The following is an 11019-nucleotide window of genomic DNA, read 5'->3' on the forward strand; positions in this document are numbered from 1 at the left end:
CCTCCCCTCCTCTCCTCCTTTATATACGGAGGCAGGGGACACCTCTAGACACACAAGTTGATCCACGTGATCTATTCCTTAGCCGTGTGCGGTGCCCCCTGCCACCATATACCTCGATAATACTGTAGCGGAGTTTAGGCGAAGCCCTGCTGCTGTAGTTCATCAAGATCGTCACCACGCCGTCGTGCTGACGGAACTCTTCCCCGACACTTTGCTGGATCGGAGTCCGGGGATCGTCATCGAGCTGAACGTGTGCTCGAACTCGGAGGTGCCGTAGTTTCGGTGCTTGATCGGTTGGATCGTGAAGACGTACGACTACTTCCTCTACGTCGTGTCATCGCTTCCGCAGTCGGTCTGCGTTGGGTACGTAGACAACACTCTCCCCCTCGTTGCTATGCATCACATGATCTTGCGTGAGCGTAGGAAATTTTTGAAATTACTACGAAACCCAACAGGATCCAGGGCGACTGGATCCGCTCGGCGATCCGCCAAGAAGACCTCGACGACCTAGCCGACGGAGGGCTGATCCCCCATGGGTCGGTGCGGCTTCCGGGGAAGGAATCCGAGCCGCAACCTCAGGAGGGTGAGCGCGTTCTCCTTGCCACCCCCGTCGACCGTGGATTTTCCTTGCCTCCTCAACCTTTCTTTCGGGGATTTTTGAATTTCTTTGGGGCACAACTCCACCACTTCACTCCCAACACAATCGTGTATCTCGCTGCTTTCGTGTCTTTGTGCGAGAATTTCTTGGCTTGTCGGCCTCACTGGGGTCTTTTCAAGCACATTTTCACCTGTCGTTCTCAGACGGTGAAAAAGGCCAATCCGAGTGACGAGAGAACACAAGTGATTCAGATGTGTGGGGGTCTTGGTGTTCAGATGAGAGGGAAAAGTTCCTTTCCGGCCATGATTCTTCCCGACTCGGTCCGCGGATGGCAGTCGACCTGGTTTTACTGCAAAGACCAGCCGACGCCAGGGCAGTCGACTGGCCTCCCTCCTTTTACCATGGACCGAGTGAGGAAACCCTCCTCTTTGAAGGTGCTCCTAGAGGAGAAGGCGCAAGTTAGGGTGCTGGTCGAACGAGTGGTCCAGCTTATCCGTGACGGGGTCACTGGTATGGATCTCTTGGAGGTTTTCCTTCAGCGACGCATCCAGCCTCTTCAAGCTCGAGACCATCCGATGTGGATGTATTCGGGTCTTGACGATACCACTCGGATTCACCCGGAGGAGGTCAATGACGACACACTGGAGGGGTGGCTGTCGGGCATCACCGGAAACAAGGACAACCCCAGGGGAGCCAGGAGAGTTCCTCCATTCGACCAGTCCCACAAACCAGAAAAGGTCCGATTCTGAGCTTTTGACTATAATCTGAATTCACTCGCGCAGCTGTCTATACTGCGTCGACTGACTTTATTCTTCCTGCTTTCTTTCAGGCCCTTATCGAAATGTACTCAGTGCCCAACGGAGAGCAAGAGCAAGATCTGGAAGGAGAGGCGAGCGGCGGCGACAGTGGCGAATGGCATTCTGACGGAGAAGGGGACGAAGAAAGCGACGACCCAAGTGACAAAGAAGAAGTCGAGTCGCCTCCTCGCAGGAAGAGGCGATCCAAGCTTGACCAAGAACGACCGAGCGCCCCTGAAAAGGCGATTGCTCAGACTGGTCAGTCTTCAAAGCGTCCTCGGACATCTTCACCAACCCCAACTGAAAAAGCGTCCAAGCATCCCAAAGTTGCAGAGCAGAAGCCTCGGAAGGCGTTGCCGAAGATTAAGATTGACATCACCGTCGCTTCTGCGTGAGTGTCTCCCTTTGTATTCACTCAACGCTCCGTGCTGTTTATTTTTTTCTTGATTTAACCAGACGAACTTTGGAACTGGCAGCGCTGCTACTTCCGGGACCTCAGCTTACAGGGACGAGGATGAGGTAATGGAGGATGCGGTCACTTCCAATCTGGGTATGATTTCTGTCATTCTGTCTTTATTTGGTCGATTCAACTGCAATGTGTACCATTGGGTGATGTGATTTTGGCGATTGATCTTTGGACAGCTCCTAACATTATTGACCTCCCCGATGATGATGATGAAGAGCCTGAGAGGCCTTTGACAAGGAAAAATAGGAAAGCTCCCGCAAGCAAGGTGCCACAGCCGACGCCGATGGCGGAACCAGTCGGTCAGGACGCTGGTGATGCCAATCGGGGTTCCGTTACCTTCGCTGTGCCATTGTCGAGTGCCATGCCCTCTTTGTCGACTGTTCAAGCTCCTGCCGACCCGCCTTCAGTTTTTGCATCCATCATGTCCCAGAGGACGAAGTGAATGCTGCCAAGGAAGCCATACGCCAGGCGGGCATTATGATGGAAAAGATGAAGGCGGTGCGGGACGCCAGTCACGCCGCCTATGACGCCAGCTCGGCTCTCCAAAGCAATGTTCAGGTTAGTTGGTCACCGCTTGTTCTGTTAGGATATGCTACCTGAAGACTCTCTTTCCGAAAACCTTTGCGTCTGTACACCCACTGGGTGCGTCGATTGAATTTTTGGACTAGTGGGGGCATGCTGAGTGCACCCACTAGGTGTAGTCCCCGAGACTACGGTGGACTGCTGGCAGTCGACTATAGTCTTTGTATTTTGATCCTTTCGCTCGATCTGGTCTGGCCGTGTCGAGAGTAAACCGAATGAGTGGTAGTTTCGCTCTTCCATTCGGTCTGGGCGAGTGGGATCAGAACCGGCGGGGGCACGCCAAGTGCACCCACTGGGTGTAGTCCTCAAGACCGCGGTCGACTGCTGGTAGTCGACTGGGGTCACTACAAGAAATATAGCCAATTATGACTCCCCATTTTTGTCATTAATTCGTCATTGCTTTCGTTTATTGACCTTTTTTTTGACCAAATTCGGAAGGTCAACAGTTGGCCGTCAAGAACGAACAAACGTGACCTTTTCCGGAATTTTCGTCATGGCCACCCTTGACCAAAATTTAGGTCGTTAAATCTTTGACCAAAATTATGGTCATTACTAATGAGCCTAGACCACGTAGGATCTGATGTGGCCGAGCCAACGTGGCACATGCGATGACATGGATGCCATGTAGGATCAGTCCAAATCAGTTGTTTTAATGGGCTGAGCCCAATAATTCAGCCCACTTTTAAATTTACTTTGGGCCACAAGCATGGGCCAAGCCCAACAAATCAGTTCTTGGGCTGAGTTGTGCAACCCATTTATTTAATCCATCATTAATTGGGCCATCCCTTTTATCTACCCAACAAAAACATTTTGTTTTTTTTCTCTCAAAGGGCCTTGAAACGGTCCAGCCCACTAACACAATTTAGTATTTTCAGTCCAACCCTTATTGAAGGGTCACCAACAACAGCCCACTAACACAATTTAGTATTTTCAGTATCTCAAAAATAAAAATACATTGCACAATTTGGCAATCAACCAACACAGGAGAATATAATGACAATAATAACATAATTCTCCAGGATTTCAATAACTTAGGCCCAGCATTATCTTTACACCACAGGTTCATAAGATGCACCAAACAAAATAACAAAACCAATGTTCATAATATGGCCATGTCCATATTGTGCACTAGTAACCAGTAACATAAGATGGCACCAACCAAAACAACACAACCAGTGAAGGATGTGCTGGAGGGACATTCTTTAGTGAGAATGTCAGCAACAATAGCAGCATCACTCTTTGGTTCTCCACCTTTTGGTACCTCTTGTTCCATAGCACTTTCCATGTCAACCTGACATTTAAAGAAAGATGTACACATGAGCAGAGTACTATGTCCATCAATATATTGCAGTTGGTTCTGAATGACTAGGAAACTTTATAAGAAAACTTTATGAGCAGAGTACTATGTCCAATAATATATTGCAGTTGAGCAACAGTAGCAGGAATTTAAGAAGATAACATCATAATACTAATACAACACCTGACATTTAAAAAAAGATGGGAAAATCTATACTTCACACGACGCACAACAACGTCTCGTGCGGCGGCTACCGCGCGCGGCTGGCTACAGCATGGTGCACTGTTTGCTCAATACAGACTAGCAGTGATTGCTACATGGGCTGGACAACACATGCTTTTGTATATCCAGACTACATGCTACTAATTAAGTAGTAGTTATTTGAAAACTTTGTAGCAAACAAGCAGAACAAATCTTGCTAATTATTTTTTTGCAAGTTACTGTTAGCTACATGAAATAAGCATGGCACAAGGTTTACTAAACAGGTAAGAATGTGAAACAAACCATTGTTGAAATTTAAATCGGGCACGTAGCTTAAATGGGAACATGGAGCAGAGAAGAACTTAGTATGTTTCAGGAGCGCATATATTGTTTCTTTATTAGTACAGTATACAATATCAGATAAACTGCCGCAAGTCCTAGACATTTCATTTCGATCATATATGAAATGACACGAGTTTCTCCATTCTGAAAGCTGGGAAGATAGATGCTTCAGGCAATCACTAGACAATTAATCGAAGAGCATACAATGCCCTCTCTTAATTACCAGTGTCCAACGATAAAGCAATTCCTGCCGGACTACTATAGGAACTGAAATTGCCTGTATACTATCACATTTCCAGTACCAAAAATGAATGTGCAATGCGATTAGGAAAGGGAAAATAGCAGCCATGCAACAGAGGACCGGGACAAACAAAAAACTATAATAAAACAAGAATCACATACTGTACTACTTTGAACGAATCATCTCTATCAGATCCGTCGAGCAGAAATCATATAAGGAAATCAAGTGTAACAAGGATGAGGTAAACAAGCCACATCAACACATTAGAGAATACTAGAAACTTACTATCGCTTGAGTTGTCCCCTCCACTTGGAGTGGACAACGATTTGGTTGTTGAGCGTCTTCCTAGCTGTGCCCTTGTAGAGAGGGTAATGGCAGGCACGGCCACGGACATGGCCATTAGCAGCACCCACGACCCCTCAACGCTCTCACCACCCGGAGAGGAGGTGCCTTCCATACGGGCTCCTTCGGGTCTGAGAGAGCAAGAGCGAGGTGGGGTTGGTAAGCATCAAGGATGCTGTTGTTCTTGGTCAAGCTAAGTAAAAAAATCAAGGGCATAACAGATTCAAGTCAAAAAAATTAACATGTGTACATCTTACGCAAACTATCATCATTTATAAAAAAATACAGAAAAAATATGCAAACAGCTATACAATGGTTAAGTGTTCATACTTATATCATATCAAGCAATGCCATTTAGCAATAGTGAGGATCAACTACACTATTGCCATATCATGAATACTTAATCCTCAAGATGCAGAACGCTTATTTACAGTAGTTTGGGTTTTAAAATGTTTCATCTTGAAGCATAACACTAGCAAATGATAGGAAAGATCACAGGAAACAACACTACCCTGATCAAGTATACTACAAGCATAAAAAAAGTCAAACAAGCTCATTGCGCATTTTCTTTAAGCGTGAGACACAATAAGCATAAGTAACCACTAGGAAAATAAATTGCTATCTACATGCCCTATTATCAGCAACAAGAACATTAGGCGATGAAGAATATAATTCCAATGCAATATGTTAGCCAAACACACCCTGCCACCCTAACGATCTGACGATCCAATAAAATGTCTAGGAAATTCTGTTGAGTGGCATTGGTCACGATTTCTAGCTGGTGTGCTAGTAAATCTGGACGATGGATGAACATCAAACATATCAAGAAAAACAGTACATCAAGGCATCAACCTAATTTCCTTAAGCAAATTAACTCAATTTAAAGAGCTAGATGGTAGCTAAAAACTAACTCCCAATCTATAAGGTTCAGTTCAACAGAGCTGGGGCAGACCAACTGTACAATACTGTATCAAGGCAGCCACCTAATTTTAGTAAGCAAATTAAATGAATTGAAAGAGATAAATCTTATTTTCTACTTGGCTCCCACACTCTACTCCACTGCGGAGGCACCAGAACTAATTTGCAATCAACTCCGAATAGTAAGTAGAGTATATTTTAGAAATCTGGAAATAAACTAACCTATTTAATCACAACAAGGTGGCATTCATAGAAATATGGAAATAAACTAACCTATAAAAGATGAATCAACAAGAGCATCTTGCCAGGCATGTGGCAAACCACACGATCTACCACGAGCACGAGTAGAGCCCAATCAGATCGGATCCTTACTTAGTGCACATCTTGCAGTCCCCCTGGCTGCACGTCGGTCACTCCTTCGCCGACACTCTCAACAATTCTATCAGAAGCTATGGAAGCAAACTTATCAGTGCACAGTTATCTTTAGCTATGGATGATAATACCTGAAATCACACAAATTTGTGGGCTTACCCAGCATCCTTGTCACCGAGAATGCAAGGAAAGAGGCCCTCGGGATCCTGCATAGCAAAAGAAACCCTTTCATGACACGAACACAAATTCTAGTAAATCTCTACGGCATGCAGTAGGCTTTCAGATTTGCACAAACATTTTCTACTATACATCATGTCAATTCACTCTACACCCAACCCGACACTATAAGGAACAACTCGTACAATGCTACATGGAAGTCAATTAATCCCCAATTACTCAGTCTCATCGCAACCATTGACACAATGGAATAACACTGACGGTAGGGAAAATCCAAGATAAGTTGCTGGGGTTGGGGGAGGTGGTGACTAGCAGCAGTGCCAGCGCTGGCTACAGGCCCTAGGCAACCGCGGCCATTGAAACCTAGATTCAAGGAAGCGCAGGGCGAGGAGGATGGAGGGTGACGGACCTTGCCGCTCTAGGTGTAGTAGTCAGTGTGGCAGAGCACAGTGGAGAGGACCTTGATGCAGACTCGCCGGCCAGCGGCTGCGCCACCTACACGTCCTCGACCACCAGCAGCTTGTTTGCCTCGTACGCCACCACCATTGCACGCAAACCGAACCCCAACTCAGAGGTGGAGGAAGGGCGAGGAGGGGGCTCCAGGTCGGCCTTGAGGCACCACGGCCTCCGGGGAAGACGAGGCCGCCGTCGTCGCCGGGCAAGCAGCCAGCCGCGAGGGCGGTCGGCAGGGGCCGCGGTGGGCGCCGCTACGGGATGCGTCGCGGAAGGAGGCCCGGGACGGGGAGGTGGTGATGGCGTCCACCCTGTTGTGCTTCTGCTGCTTGGACATGCGGGATGGCAGCCTAAGGAAGGAGGCGGCGAACACCAGCGCCGGCACGCTCGATCTGCTGTGGGAGGGCAAAGGGGAGTGACTGGGAGGGGGAGGAGGGGGAGGAGGGGCGGCGACAGGGCGAGTAGAGGAGGAGAGGGAGAGACAGATCCGGATTGGGTTGCTAGGGTTTGGGTTGGGTGGCTGAGACTTGAGAATGAGTGAGAGACGTTGGATCCATTGGGTGTGGACGGTCCAGATCGGCTACAGTGGGATGATCCATGGGAAAAGCCCTGATTGGTTCAGAAAATTTATGACATAAAATAGTTCTAAGTACTAAAACTAGAGGCATTTTGTGAAGCAGGTATCAAAAATATTTTGCAAAACGGCACATCTAAATTTTTCACTCAAGTTATACCACATTTTACGAATGATCACCAATTTGCATGCATTTTTTATCTTTCTAGCTCTTTTTAATCATTTTTCTAGTTGCAAAAACGGTTTTTTTTGAAGAACCTACCAAATATTTGTTGCAAAGTTGGACCAAATCAATTTTCTAAAATACTAGGTCATATTTAATATACAATTGATCAAATGGTTGGGTGTCAAAAGCTTTGATCCACCTCTCGTAAAAAAGAGAAATTTCCACCGATTCAGTTGGAAGTGGGTCAAATTTGAACTGCGGCTGCCTTATAGTTTGCTCTTTAATTTTTCCAAAATTCATTTCTAGGTACATAAGTATCTATTTAATCAGAGAAACACCAAAAAAATTCCAGGATTCAACCACTAGCTAGGAACGGTCATTCCCGTTGTTTTGACCGCATTTTGAAACGGTCATAAAAAATTCAAAAAAATCAAAAAATAGAAAACCTTCGCATTGTGTCACTAAATGTGACCAGGTTACAAAAAAAAAATAAACCTGTAATACGGCAATTCTTTTAGAAAAGTGTTATCAGAAATGAGCTATTATGTGCGAAGATTCATGGCTTTCAAGCCAAATGATCAATCTTATCGCCACATTCATGGCATAGTTTATTTAAATGATCTCATATTGTGCACAAGGGTGTATCTTGGATTGGAAAACAATGTTTCCTAAGAAAGTTTTTATTTTGTTTGGACAAAAAAATTCATTTTCCATTTTTTGAGTGCCCAAAATGAGTTTTTTTGTGAAGGACCTATCATATATTTGTTGCAAAATGGGACCGGATCATTTTTATAATATATTAGGCCATATTTAATGCACAATTTACCAAATGGTTGGGTGTCAAAAGATTTTATCCACCTCTGGTGAAAAAGACAAATTTTTGCCGATCCAGCTTTAAGTGGGTCAAATTTAAACTACAGTTGCCTTATAGTTTGCCGTTTTGACCGCATTTTGAAACGGGGATAAAAAATTCGAAAAAAATCAAAAAAATTCGGAAACCTTCGGATTGTATTATTATATGTGACCGAGTTACCAGGAAAAATAATAAACTTGTAATACAACAATTATTTAAAAAACATGTTCTCAGAAATGAGCTATCATAAATACATGGTTTGGCGACGATACATCGAAGTTTGGACGGTGGTCGAGGGCCCCAACTCCAGAGCGCGTAAACTCGCATGCCCGCCACGTGGTCACCGCGTGACCATGGCGTTGCCTTGTGTTCTGGGCAGCCTAGGCATGTCTAGTGGGTTGGTTACTCCCCAGGTTGGTTCTAGGAAGAAAATTACAATATAAGATTCTCACGAGGAGACTGAACTATGTATAGAAAAATTCCCGCGTGTACATCAGGACATCCTATGTTTGCACACAAAATTTCGGTGAACAAGGGCTTTTTTTTGCATGTGTAAAAAAGATTAAAAATGGCTTGTGATAGCTGCAATCAAGCATCGAAAATTGTCTTTTTTACACAAGCCACAAAAAATGTCATTTTTCATTGAAACTTGGTGCACACACATATAGTGTCCGGATTTACACGTGGGATTTTTTCTCAATTTTTTTAACTTTTTAAAATATGTATTTAGATAATGCGTGCATATACACCTATGAGCCAAAGTGAATTTTCGCCTTTTTCTGCTTTATTCACCTTTGTGGGACGGGTCCCACATGTCATTTGTACTGTGTTAGTTGGCCCCGTCTGTAAATGTAGACCCAGTTTAGTCAACAAGTCAATCTATGGACGGACTGACACTACAACCGACACATAAGCCAAAATGATACGACACATAGGTAAAATTGATGATGTGGTGATGATGTGGACGTCCAGTCATCCATGTTACAACACCATGACCATCTGGATTGGTCGTAATCAGCAAGAAATAAGGCTGTTGACTACTTTTGTCTGCTTATGACCATTTTGTGTAAGGCAATTACGACCTTTTGTCAGCAAGAAACAAGCCACGACCAATTAGATCGAAATGATCATAGATTTATGACGATTTCTTCCACGGTCACTGCCAGAAGGTCACAATTGAGCATATTTCTTGTAGTGGGTCTGAACAGCTTGTTGTCCACTTCTTTCTTGATGGTGCAATTGTTCTTTCTCCCTCTCTTTTTTACTCCCAGCACTCGACTCTGGCGGGCCGGTCGAGTGGGATCAGAACCGGTGGGGGCACGCAAAGTGCACCCACTGGGTGTAGTCCCCGAGACTATGGTGGACTGCAGGCAGTGGACCGTAGTCTTAGCATTTATTGTCTTTGTCATTTTTCGTTGTAAAATAATCTTCTCCTCCCTAATTGCAGAAATCTTGTGATCTTGGAGCTCGCTTTGCTGACTTGGAGAAACAGCAGATCCAACTAAACCTTGACTTGGAATTGGCCAAGACAGAGCTGCAAAAGGCCAAGGACGACGCCAATGGTAAGACGAGCTTGTCGACTGGTTTGTCTTAGGCTTGAGTACCCTTCTGCTCTTTCTGAATCAAGCACCATTTCTTTACAGAAAAACTGAACGAAGCTCTGGCGAAGAAGAATCAGGATTTGGCTGCTTCTCAAAAGAAAGCTGATGACAGAACCGCTCAGGCTGAACAGAAACTGGCTTCAGTCGGCCAATTGGAAGAAGAGAACGCCAAGATGAAATTGTTGGGGATCGTAGCAGAAATTCAAAATTTTCTACGCATCACCAAGATCAATCTATGGAGTAATCTAGCAACGAGGGGAATGAGAGTGCATCTACATACCCTTGTAGATTGCTAAGCGGAAGCGTTCAAGTGAACGGGGTTGATGGAGTCGTACTCGTCGTGATCCAAATCACCGATGATCCTAGTGCCGAACGGACGGCACCTCCGCGTTCAACACACGTACAGCCCGGTGACGTCTCCTACGCCTTGATCCAGCAAGGGGAGAAGGAGAGGTTGGGGAAGACTCCATCCGGCAGCAGCACGACGGCGTGGTGGTGGTGGAGGAGCGCGGGACTCCAGCAGGGCTTCGCCAAGCACTACGAGAGACGAGGAGGAAGAGGGGTAGGGCTGCGCCAACAGGGGAAGGACTTCATATGTTGGGCTGCCCCTTTGCCTCCACTATATATAGGGGGAGAGGGAGGGCTGCGCCCCCACCTAGGGTTACCACCCTAGGGGTGGCGGCAGCCCCAATCCCCATCTGGGGTGGCGGCCAAGTGGGGGGAGAGGGAGGTGCACCAGGCATGGGCCTTAGGGCCCATCTGCCCTTAGGGTTTGCCCCCTCTTCCCCTTAGGCGCATGGGCCTTGGTGGGGAGGCGCCCCAGCCCATCTAGGGGCTGGTCCCTTCTCACACTTGGCCCATGTATGCCTTCGGGGCCCGTGGCCCCTCCCGGTGGACCCCCGGACCCCTCCGGTGGTCCCGGTACACTACCGGTGATGCCCGGAACACTTCGTGTGGCCAAAACCATACTTCCTATATATCAATCTTTACCTCCGGACCATTCCGGAACTCCTCGTTATGTCCGGGATCTCATCCGGGA

General features: G+C 46.3%; 1 long non-coding RNA gene across 1 annotated transcript; it reads right to left on the reverse strand.

The window, feature by feature from the left end:
• Nucleotides 1-3434: 3434 nt before the first annotated feature.
• LOC125512558 lies at nucleotides 3435-7213 on the reverse strand. The gene is made up of 3 exons (XR_007285420.1): nucleotides 6058-7213; nucleotides 4810-4997; nucleotides 3435-3734 (listed from the first exon to the last, which is right to left on the reverse strand). It is a non-coding gene; the product is annotated as an uncharacterized LOC125512558 (long non-coding RNA).
• Nucleotides 7214-11019: the final 3806 nt, after the last annotated feature.

This window comes from Triticum urartu, chromosome 6 (genome assembly GCF_003073215.2).
Source record: "Triticum urartu cultivar G1812 chromosome 6, Tu2.1, whole genome shotgun sequence".
NCBI classification, from domain to species: Eukaryota; Viridiplantae; Streptophyta; class Magnoliopsida; order Poales; family Poaceae; genus Triticum; species Triticum urartu.